The sequence below is a fragment of the Micromys minutus genome (genome assembly GCF_963924665.1).
Source record: "Micromys minutus genome assembly, chromosome: 26".
NCBI classification, from domain to species: domain Eukaryota; kingdom Metazoa; phylum Chordata; class Mammalia; order Rodentia; family Muridae; genus Micromys; species Micromys minutus.
In genome coordinates, this window is record NC_137961.1 from 36,353,682 (window position 1) to 36,366,108 (window position 12,427).

Here is a 12,427-nt window from a genome sequence, read left to right on the forward strand (position 1 = left end):
AACAATGCTCTGCTCAATGATAGCTTGGTCAGGGAAGAAATAAAGAAAAAAAAATTAAAGACTTTTTAGAATTTAATGAAAATGAAGGCATAACATACCCAGACTTATGGGGTAAAATGAAAGCAGTGCTAATAGGAAAACACATAGCTCTGAGTGCCTCCCAAAAGAAACATACACTAACAGCTTGACAGCACCCCTAAAAGCTCTAGAACAAAATGAAGCAGATACACCCAAGAGGAGTAGATGGCAGGAAATTATCAAACTCAAAGCTGAAAGCAGCCAAATAGAAACAAAAAGAATTATACAAAAAATCAACAAAACCAAGAGATGGTTCTTTAAGAAAATTAATAGAGGGCCCAGAGAGAGTATCCAAATTAACAAAACCAGAATTGAAAGGGGGAGATATAACAATAGAAACTGAGGAAATTCAAGTAATATCAGATCCTACTACAAAAGCCTATATTCAACAAAACTAGAAAATCTGGAGAAAATGAACATTTTTCTAGAAAGATCCCAGGTTCCAAAGTTAAATCAGGGTCAGATAAACCATCTTAACAGCCCCCATAACCATTAAAAAAAAGGCAGTCATCAAAAGTTTCCCAAACAAAAAAAGCCTAGGACCTGATGGGTTCCGTGCAGAATTCTATCAGACCTTCATAGAAGACCTAATACCATTACACTCCAAAGTATTCCACAAAATAGAAACAGAGGGAATACTACCCATTCTTTGAAGCCACAATTACGCTCATACATAAACCACACAAAAACCCTACAAAGAAAGAGAACTTCAGACCAATTTCCCTCACAAACATTGATGCAAAAATACTCAATATAATCTTGCAAACTGAATCCATCAACACCACAAAACAATCATTCATCATGATCAAGTAGGCTTTATTCCAGGGATGCAGGGATGGTTCAATATATGGAAATCCATCGATAAAATCCACTAAATAAATACAAAGAAAGAAAAAAACAACACAATCATCTCTTTAGATGCTGAGAAAGCATTTGACAAAATTCAACACCCCTTCATGTTAAACGTCTTGGAAAGAATTCAAGGCTAATACTTAAACATAGTAAAAGCAATCAAACCAGTAGCCAACATCAAACTAAATGGAGAGAAACTTGAAGCAATTCCACTAAAATAAGGTACAGTCAGCACGCAGAAGAATGCAAATAGATCCTTTCTTATCCCCTTGTTCAAAACTCACGTGCAAGTGGATCAAAGATCTTTACAATAAAATGGAAACTATTAGAAGATAAAGTGAGGAAGAGCTTAGCACACATAGGCACAGGAGAAAATTTCCTGATCAGAAAAACTAATGGCTTATGCTCTAAGATCAAGAATTTACAAACGAGACCTCATGAAATTGCAAAGTTTCTGTAAGGCTGAGAACACTGTCAAGAAGACAAAAATGGCAGCCTACAGATTGGGAAAGGATCTTTACCAATCCTACATCTGATAGAGGGCTAGTATCCAATATATATAAAGAAATCAAGAAGTTAGACTTAGAATGAAGTACAAAATTAAATAAAGAATTCTCAACTGAGAAATATCAAATGGCTGAGAAGCACCTAAAGAAATGCTGAACATCCCTACTCATGGGGAAATGCAAATTAAACCACCCTAAGATTCCACCTCACATCAGTCAGAATGACTAAGATCAAAAAGCAGATGCTTGTGAGGATGTGGAAAAAGAGGAACACTTCTCCACTGTTGGTGGGATTGGAAACTGGTACAACCACTCTGGAAATCACACTGGCAGTTCCTCAGAGAATTGGACATAGTACTACCTAAGGACCCAGCTATGTCACTCCTAGGCATATACCGTAAACATCTAACAAGGACATATGTCCCACCATATTTATAGCAGCCTTATTTATAATAGCCAGAAGCTGGAAAAAACCCAGATGTCCTTCAACAGAGAAGTGGATACAGAAAATGTGGTACACTTACACAATGGAGTACTACTCAGCTATTAAAAACAATGAGTTCATAAAATTCTTGGGCAAATGGATGGAACTTGAAGCTATCATCCTGAGTGAGGTAACCCAATCACAAAAGAAAATATATGTTATATATTCACTGATAAGCAGATAGTAACCCCAAAAGCTTAAATACCCAAGAAACAATTTACAGAATTTATGAAGCTTAAAGAGAAGGTGGATGCCTCAGTCCTCCTTAGAAGGGAGAACAAAACACTCATTGGACTAATAGAGGAGCAGGGATTGGATTAAAGATCATCCAGATACGGCCACACCTGGGGATCTACCCCATATGCAGCTACCAAACAAACCCAAGCACTATTGCTGATGCCACAAAGTCCTTACTGGCAGGAGCCTGATATGGATGCCTCCTCAGAGGCTCTGCCAGAGTCATACAGATACAGCTGTGGATGCTTGCAGCTAACCATTAGTCTGAACACGGGATCCTAATGAAGGTGCTAGAGAAATGACTGAAGGAGCTGAAAGGGTTTGCAACCCCATGGGAAGAACAACATCATCAACCAACCAAACCCACCATAGCTCCCAGGGACTAAAACACCAACCTAACTAAAATGCTATGAGTTCGAATGGAGAGACCCATGGCCCCAGGTGCATATGCAGCAGAGGATGGCATTCTTTGGCATCAGTGGGAAGAGAGGCCTTTGGTCCATCAAAGGCCCACTTTCCCAGTGTAGGGAAACCAATGTGCTGAGGTGGGAGAGGGTGGTTGAGAGAAGGAGCACCTTCATGAGGCAATGGGAGGAGGAGGGAGAATGGGATTGGGGGAAGAGGATAACATCTAAAGTGTAAATGTAAAGAATATTCAACAAAAAAATGAGAAAAAAATAAGTGGGACCTTATGAAACTGCAAAACTTTTGTGTGGCGCGGGACAGTATCAATCAGACAAAGCAGCAGCCTGCAGAACGGGAAAGAATTTTCCACAACTTCACATTTGATAGAAGACTAAAATTCAAAATAAATAAAGAACTCAAAAAACTAGATATTGAGATACCAAATCATATGATTTTAAAAACTTATTTTATTGGATATTCTCTATATTTACATTTCAAATGTCATCCCCTTTCCCTCTTCCATCCCCCTCCCCCTCTACTTGTCTTCACAAAGGTGCACCCTCTCCTAATCACCCTCTCCATCTCAGCGCCTTGGCATTCCACTACACTGAAAAAACGTGCCCTCACTGGACCAAAGGCCTCTTCTCATATTGATACCAGACACTGCTATCTTCTGCTATATATGCAACTGGAGCCATGGGAGTCTCCATGTGTGCTCAATGGTTGATGTTTTAGTCCATGGGAGTTCTGGAGGGTTTGGTTGGTTGATGATGTTGTTCTTCCCATGGGGTTGCAAACCCTTTAAGCTCCTTCAGTCATTTCTCTAGCTCTTTCATTGGAGTCCCCACGTTCAGTCTGATGGTTAGTTGCAAGCACCCACAGCTGTATCTGTATGACTCTGGCAGAGCCTCTGAGGAGGCATCCATATCAGGCTCCTGCCAGTAAGGACTTTGTGGCATCATCAATAGTGCTTGACTTTGGTAGCTGCATATGGGGTAGATCCCAGGGTGAGGCAATCTCTGACTGATCTTTTCTTCAATCCTGCTCCTCTATTTGACCTTGTATTTCCTCCCGTGAGTGTTTTGTTCTCCCTTCTAAGAAGGACTGAGGCATCCCCATTTTGGCCTTCCTTCTTTTTGAGCTTCATAAGGTCTGTGAATTGTTTCTTGGGTATTCCGAGCTTTCTGGGGCTAGTATCCAATTATCAGTGACGGCATGCCATGTGTGATCCTTTGTGACCAGATTACCTCACTCAGGATGATAGTTTCTAGTTCAATCTATTTGCCCAGAAATTTCATAAATTGTTTCTAATAGCTGAGTACTCTATTATGTAAATGTACAACATTTTTTTTTGTATCTATTCCTCTGTTGAAGGATGTCTGGGTTCTTTCCAGCTTCTTGCTATTATAAATAAGGCTGCTATGAACATGGTGGAACATGTGTCCTTGTTGAATGTTGGAGCGACCTTTGAGTATATGCCCAGGAGTGGAATAGCTGGGTCCTCAGGTAGTACTATGTCTAATTTTTTGAGGAACCACCAGACTGATTTCCAGAGTGGTTATATCAGTTTACAATCCCTCCAAGATTGGAGGACCATTTCTATTTTTCCACATCCTTGCCAGCATCTGCTGTCACCTGAGTTTTGGATCTTAGCCATTCTGACTGGTGTGAGGTGGAATCTCAGGGTTGTTTTGATTTGCATTTCTCTGATGACTAGGATGTTGAACATTTCTTTAGGTACTTCTGATTTTGTTAATTTGATTATTTCCTGCCATCTACCCCTCTTGGGTGTATCTGCTTCTTTTTGTTCTAGAGCTGTCAGCTGTGCTGTCAAACTGTTAGTGTATTCTCTCTTCAGTTTCCTTTTCAGGCACTCAAGACTATGAGAGTTTTCCTCTTAGCACTGGATCCTGTTTACATATCTAGTCTGATAGTCTATGTCTTATTATTGGGGAATTGAGTCCATTGATGTTTAGAGATATTAAGAAATATTGATTGTTGTTTTCTGTTATTCTTGTTGTTACAGGTAGAATTCTGTTTGTGTACTTTTGTTCTTTGGAGTTTGTTGCAAGAAGGTTAATTTCTTGCTTTTCCTAGGGTGTAGTTTCTCTGTTGTGGGGTTTTCCATCTATTATCATTTGTAGGGCTGGATTTGTGGACATAAATTGTGTAAGTTTGCTTTTCTCTTGGAATATTTTGGTTTCTCCATCTATGGTAATTGAGAGTTGGATATAGTTTTGCTGGATATAGTAACCTGGGCTGGCATATGTGTTCTCCTTGGGTCCGTGTGCTCTCAATCTCTGTTGAGAAGTCTGATGTAGTTCTCATTGGTCTGCCTTTATATGTTACTTTTCCTTTTTCCCCTGCTTTGAGTTTTCTTTCTTTCTTTCTTTCTTTCTTTCTTTCTTTCTTTCATTCTTTCTTTTTTTTGAACATCCAGTGTTTTAAGTATTATGTATCAGGAAGATTTCTTTTCTGGTCACATCTATTTGGGGTTCTGTAGGCTTTTTGTATGTTTGTGGTCATCTCTTTCTTTAGGTTAGATAAGTTTTCTTCTATAATTTTGTTGAAGGCATTTACTGGGCCTTTTAGTTGGGAGTCTTCACTCTCTTCTACACCTATTATCCTTAGGTTTGGTCTTCTCATTGTATTCTGAATTTCCATTGTGTCCTGGATATCCTGGATATTTTGGGTAAGGAGTTTTTTGATTTTTGCATTTTCTCTGACTGTTGTGTCAATGTTTTTTATGGTGTCTTCGGCCCTTGAGATCATCTTTTCCATCTCTTGTAGTCTGTTGGTGATACTTGCATCTATGACTCCTGATTTTTTTTTTTTTAGGTTTTCTATCTTCAGGGTTGTCTTCTTTTATGATTTTTTTAAAAATTGTTTTTATTTTCATTTTCAATTTCTTCACCTGTTTGGTTGTGTTTCCTGTAGCTCTTTAAGTGAGTTTGTGTTTTTTCTTTAAGAGCTTCTACTTAAGTGTGTTCTCCTAGTTGTCATGTAATTGTATAATTCATGTGCCTCTGGAGGACCTCCATCATTGTCAAGAAGTATGATTTAAGTCCACACCTTGTTTTTCAGGTGTGTTGGGATATCCACTACTTGCTGTGGTGGGAGAACTGGGTTCTGATGTTGCCAGGTTGTCTTGATTTCCATTGCTTAAATTTTTGTGCTTTCTTCTTGCCATCTTGTTATCTGTGATGTTAGGTGATCTTGTTGTCTCTGACTGGAGCTTGTCTCTCCTGTGGGCCTGTGGGCTCAGGAGGGAGATTGCTCTTGTGCGTTTGGCTCTTTGTGGGCAGGCAGTGAGTTCTATGGCAGTGACCTGGCTCTGTCTCTGTGGGCCTGAGTGGAAGAATGCTTGTGAGGCTCTTCTGGGTGCAGTCTGTGGGCAGGCCCTGAGTCCTGATGGTGGTGACCAGGCTTATTTTCTCCAACTTTTTAAAATAATAATCATGTAATCTATTGTCCAACTTCCCAACAGTGTTCAGCAGCAGCTGTGACTGGAAGTCCAAGGATCTAGTAGATGTTCAGTCCCATAAGGCAAGCAGGCTAAGAGAGCTGTACAAATTTTAAAATAGGGTGCATATCTAAACAGAGAATTATCAGGAGAAGAATCTCAAAGGGCTGAGAAATATTTAAGAAATGTCCAACAGGGGCTAGGGAGATGACTCAGCAGTTAGAAGCACTGGCTGCTGTTCCAGGAGAGCTGGATTTAATTCCCGGCATGCAGATTATAGCTCTCTGTAACTCAAGTTCTTGGGGGATCCAACACCCTCATATACATACATTTAGGCAAAACACCAAGGCACATAAAATTTAAAAACAAAACAAAACAAAACTCAGGAAATGTTCAATGTCCTTAGCCATCAGGAAAAAGTGAATCAAAACTACCTTGATATTCCCTCTTAAGTAGGTCAGAATGGCCAAGATCAATACCCTAAGTGACAGCTCCTGCTGGAGAGGATGTAGAACAAGGGAACACTCCTCTGTTGCTGGTAGAAGTGAAAACTTTTATAGACAGTTTGGAAATCAATATGTTCCTCAGAATTTTGGGAATTAATCTGCCACAAGATCCAGCCATCCTGCTCCTGGGCATGTACCCAAAGGATGCTACCACAAGGGCACTAGCTCAGCCATATTCATTGCTCCTTTATTTGTAGTAGTGAGAAACTGGAAACAAACAAGATGTCCCTCACCTGAAGAATGGACAATAAGGATGTGGTCCGTTTATATGATGGAGTATTACTCAGCTATTTTTAGAAAATGACATGAAATTTCCAGGTCAATGGATAGAATTAGACTCAGAAAAATAAATATGGTATGTATCTACTTATGCATGGATATTAGCTGCTCAGTAAATAATAACCAAGCTTCAGTCCATGCACCCAGAGAGGTTAGGCATAGGTAAGGGGCAGGGGGGGCAATAGAATAGATTTTTACTGATGTACTGAGGCCATGGGAACAACAGGAGCCATGATTATAGAAATGTTGTCATAAAAATCCTTTGCAAGACAAAGCTCTTCCATATTACTTACAGGAGACACGGCGACTGTGCTAGGCATGTATGCCCATTGCAGTCTTTGGCACAGTGAGGTGTACTGCACTGTGGAACCGTGCGGATTTTAATCGTACTTCTTTGAACCTGACTGCCTCTTGCTGCCTCTATTCCCTGTCTTTCATTGTGATTCTTCCGCTTTGTTTATAAAAATCCAGTAGTGATTTTACATTTTATTTTTGTGCTGGGGCGGTGGGAGCTACGTGTGAGATACTTTTTGATTTATTTGCTTTTTTAGTGGGTAGAGGGCATGGCATGTGTGTCAGAGTTAGCATGGACAGGTCAGAGGAAAACTTTGATTTGGTTCTCTCCTGTAAAGTTTGTAATTCTAGCTCCAGAGGATACAACACATTTTTCTGGCCTCCAAAGTCTCTCTCTCTCTCTCTCTCTCTCTCTCTCTCTATATATATATATATATATATATATATATATATATATATATATATATATATACATATACATATATATACATATATATGTATCTCTCTCTCTCTCTCTCTCTCTCTATATATATATATATATATATATTCTCTCCCTCCTTCTTTGTCTCTCCCCCCTCTCTCTGACACACACATACACACACACACACACACACACACACACACACACCACACATTAAGCTTCAGAAAAGCAAAATTAAATACCCATGTCTTAAGAGTCCAACTCCAACATTTAGGAAGTATGCAGTGGGCTGGTTTGGTATAGAAGACTGGGACCAATCATCCATATGTGATCTTGAGATTATGGAGAAAACAGACCAAGTTCTAAGCCAGCCAGAGCTACCTAATTTGACCCCACATTAAACAATTAAAACATACAGGAGTGAATAGGACACACTTTATTGAGCCCCACTGAGAAAGGCAAATGGGCTGATCAGGAATCTAACAGCTAGATTTGCTGGTGTATAATTCTAGGACCGTAGAGTGAGTTTGAGGACAGCCTGGTCTATATGTTGAGCTACATGCTACATAGTGAGCTCTGGTTTAAGTTACTATAAGGATAGGACTTACCCGTCCCCTTCTTGCACTCTAGATGCTGAAGGAAACTGCTCAGATTTATCAGGTCAGTCATGTATATTTGCAGGACACTAATGATGAGTTAGACAAATGAATCCAAGAAGCTTATCAAAACAGAACATAATCCAATCAGTAAAGGTAAATCTGAGCACATATTGTGTGGCAGTTTCCTCCTAGGATGAGACTTCATCAAGGAAGCTCCCTGAGCAGGAAAGGAAACAACTCAAAATATCTTCAGGAAGTCCCTGAAGTTGACCTGATCCTCTTGGCCCTCATCTTCCTAGAATAAACAATAAAGCTGCTAAGAGGCACTCTCAGAAAAGCCAAGCAGCAAAGAAGACTCAGACTAGACCAGTTGTCCAGAAGAAGCAGAAACTGAGCTGCTTGGCAGAAATGTAGACCAACCGAGGCACTTAGGAAGGACACTGTCCAACCTGTTGAGCTGCCTGCTGGTTGTGTAGATCCATGGTTCACACAAGATTCCCAGCTGTCTTTGAGTCATTTCTGCTTCTGTAAGTGACCCCTCATCCATATGCCTGTATGTAACCCTATCAGAACTCATGGTTCCTAGATTATATCCATATTTGGTCTGTTGTGGACTCCCCATCTGGGGTGAGCAGATGTGTGTATTGCATCTCCCAAGTATTTTCACACAACATCATGTCCTTAGAACAGTTTAGATGTGGTGATTTAGCAGCGCACAAGAGTAACTTGTCAGCTTCTGTCTCCATAACTAAGGATGTTGAGGTATGTTATGAAAGCATGCAGCTTAATTTTATTCAGTACTACCTATCAAATTAAATCTTATTCTCTATGTTTTAAGACATGTATGTATGTACGTTTGATTTGTGTGTGTATGTGTGTGTGTGTGTGTTTGCACTAGAGAGTTTTAATTTGTTTACAATTAGGATTTCTTTGAGTTTAAAATCAAATGCAAGCCACTTGCTGTGTTTCATGCCTTTAATCCCAGCACTAGGGAGTCAGAGTGTTGGGTCTGGGCTGGAAGCTGAGAGACCCTGAAACTTTACAGACAGAAGCTTTAAAAACAAAAGCTTTATTTTCTGAGTGCTCAGGAAGGTGGCCAGTTTGAGATCTGAACTTAGTCGGGGTGGGGTAGGGAGATATATTGCATTTTCAAAGGCTGAAACTGCAAAGGGGAGGAGGGTGGGGCTTGGGTGAGCTGCAATGTTATCTAATTGTATTTTGACATTATGGGTCAAGCAAGGGAGTGCCCATTGGAGATTGGACCGTATCCAAGGCACCTGGATTCAAGGCCCTTACTTCACCCTCCTAGACACATGTCTGGAGCTCAGAGTGATAAGGGGACAAAGGAGTAGGTCAGCTGCATGAAGTTAATTAGGACTTAACAGGCAACTGGTTATGTGTTTTTACAATGTACGCACCTTGATTTAGATATCAGCAGTTTCTGCAGTCTTTACTGGTTAACACACAATTAAGAAAACATTGGAGAAGTGGGATAAGTGTTCATTCCTGGGCCTGGGAACATGAACTTGTTTGACCCTGCCAGCGAGATGGAGAAGCTGTCCTTGAGATGCTTGGACTCAGAAAACTGTTTTCTTACAAGTTGTCCCTGAAATGTCTGGACTCGGACAGCAGTTTACAAGAGAAACTGTTCAGGTATGGGGGACGTCCCCAGCTCCCCGAGGACCTGGGATCTGAACTTAGTTTCTTCCTGCGATTAAATGGAGTCTGAAAATGAAGTGGTAGTGCTTAGGATACATTTCTTTTGCTTGTTCCCAATAAGAGATAGATAGATCTTGTAAGCCAGTTTGGTCTACATGGTGAAACCCTGTCTCAAAACAAACACTAAGCTCAATTAAATGCATTTGTGGAGTCGATAAGCTATGACTTACTATGAAATACTGGTCAAACCTAACCTGCCACTCCCTGGAACCCTGTTGGCTACTCAAGCAGGGAGATTACTTATTAGCACTGGTGAAGATTCAAGCAGTGCAGAGGACAAGAGTCGAGTATGTCTGTGTATTTGCATTAAGAACAATCTGAAAGGCATGACAATGAAGACGTCCTCAATTTACAGATTCTAAAACAGCATATTAACTATATTCTTGAAAAGCACTCAGGTACCGTAAAGATAACGTGTTAAGCCACTTTCCAGGTGTTGTTTAGAAAATAACAATTTGTGCACCTTCCTGCAGGATGAAAATGAACACATGATAATGGAGGGGTATCATTTCCTTCAAGGCCAGCAATGTTTCTAAATTAAATTAGAAAGGGATTAAAGTCATGAAACACAACTGGTGGCTTGCATTTGATTTTAAACTCAAGGAAATCCTAATTGTAAACAAATTAAAATGCACACACACACACACACACACACACACACACACACACACACCAAACTTACATAATACATGTCTTAAAACACGGAGAATAAGATCTAGTGTGGTGTTCAAAATGTGCCTTTATTACCTTTAAGTTTTGAGAAAGCTCTGTAGAGGGCTTGCCTAAAAATTGCAGAAAGTATATATAATAAAGAGAAATTAGGGAGCTAAAAGAAGAAAAAGAAAAGAAGGGAAAGGAAGAAAAGAAGAAGAAGAAAGAGAGAGACATAGAAGGGGAGGGAGGGAAGGAGGAAGGAAGGAAGGAGGGAAGGAAGGAAGAAAGGAAGAAGGGAGGAAAGAGGAAAGATCAAAACTGAGTTGCAGACATCGCCCGCGTGTGCACCAGGCTAAGCCGTTTGTGAAGGAACGTGCTGCCACCTATTGACTCCTGAACAGGCGCCGCAGGTGTGTACGGAAGGAGCTGAAGGGGTGTGCAACTCCATAGGAAGAACAACACTATCAACCAACCAGAGCCCCCAGAGCTCCCCGGGACTAAACCACCAACCAAAGAGCACACATGGGGGGACCCCTGGCTCCAGCTGCATATGCAGCAGGAGGAAAAGCCCTTGGTCCTGTGAAGGCTAGTTTCCACAGTGTAGGGGAATGCCAGCGTGGTGAGGTAGCAGTGGGTGGGTGGGAGGGGGAGCATCCTCATAGAAACAGGGGAGGGGAATGGGAGAGGGAGGAACTGGGAAAGGAGATAACATTTGAAATGTAAATATGTGGTTAATAAAATGCAAAAAAGACTGTATGCAAATGTATGGAGAGCTAGCTACGATGAGTGAGCTATACTTTTAGCTCCGGAGAACAAAGGCAAGAGTGACCAGGCACCCGATGGAAGGACCCTCAATAGCCACCCTTCGCAGCGCCCGCCCGTAGAACCCATCCATTGGAGCTCACTGTGAGTACAATGACTTGAAGGCTAAACTTAAAGAGTATCTGAGGAGATTTGCTGGTGAAGGCGCGGTTAAGAGAGGACATCAGCAGTTTTTTAAATATTTTCGAGAGAGAGAGAGAGAGAGAGAGAGAGAGAGAGAGAGAGAGAGAGAGAGAGAGAGAGAGAGAGAGAGAGAGAGGATGGACTGATGATTACGTCAGCTAGTGCGAGCGTCAGGCTTCCTCAGTCGGCTCGTCCAGGATAAAGAGACCTGGGTCACAGTTGGTTCAGTTGGTTCCCTTTGCATCCTCCTGTGGCTCCAGACTCCAATCTCCCTAACAAGTGTTTACACCCGCCTCTCACTGAGCACCATCCATGGCTCAGCTGAACGTGCCTCACTCCACAGACGTCAGTACAGGCTACAAAGGGGCGTTTGCTTACGCTTTAAGAGAAGTTTGATTCGATCTGGAGAAAGCAAATTGCTTTCTTTTATTAGCAGTTTGTTCCGTGACTCCCAAATCTGTGCTCACAGAGGTATTGCCTTCCGGGTCTTGAGGGTCTCTCGAGGGCTCTCTTGAGCTTGAAGCTCCCCCTATGATTTCTGTACCTTGGATCGAAGCTTCCTCAAGCCTGCTCTGTAGTCCTCTCACTGATGCTCTCTGAGGTGTCATCGTGACTTGAGAGGGGACTAGGGAACTTTTTCTCTGGACCAGCCTTCATAGTAGGAGGACTGACGGTTCTGGTTCTGATGTTCTGGTATTGATGCCTGGTGTAGGCAGGATTCAGAAAGCCTTTGTTTTGAGATTCGTGATGGTTATTTTTTTAATGAAAAATATAATAAAATGGTACAGCATTTTTTTATACATAGCCATAGAACAGAAGTGAATGAGTAATATAGAAATAAAAAGAACCAATTGTTTCTATCTTCAGAGAAATTTGAATACGGAGCAAAAGAGAAAAATGGCCACAAAAAGAGCATTATCAGGGCAAAAAGACATCGGAGGAGATGTGAAATTTAAACGGATCTCGGAAGACCTTAAGCAAAAAT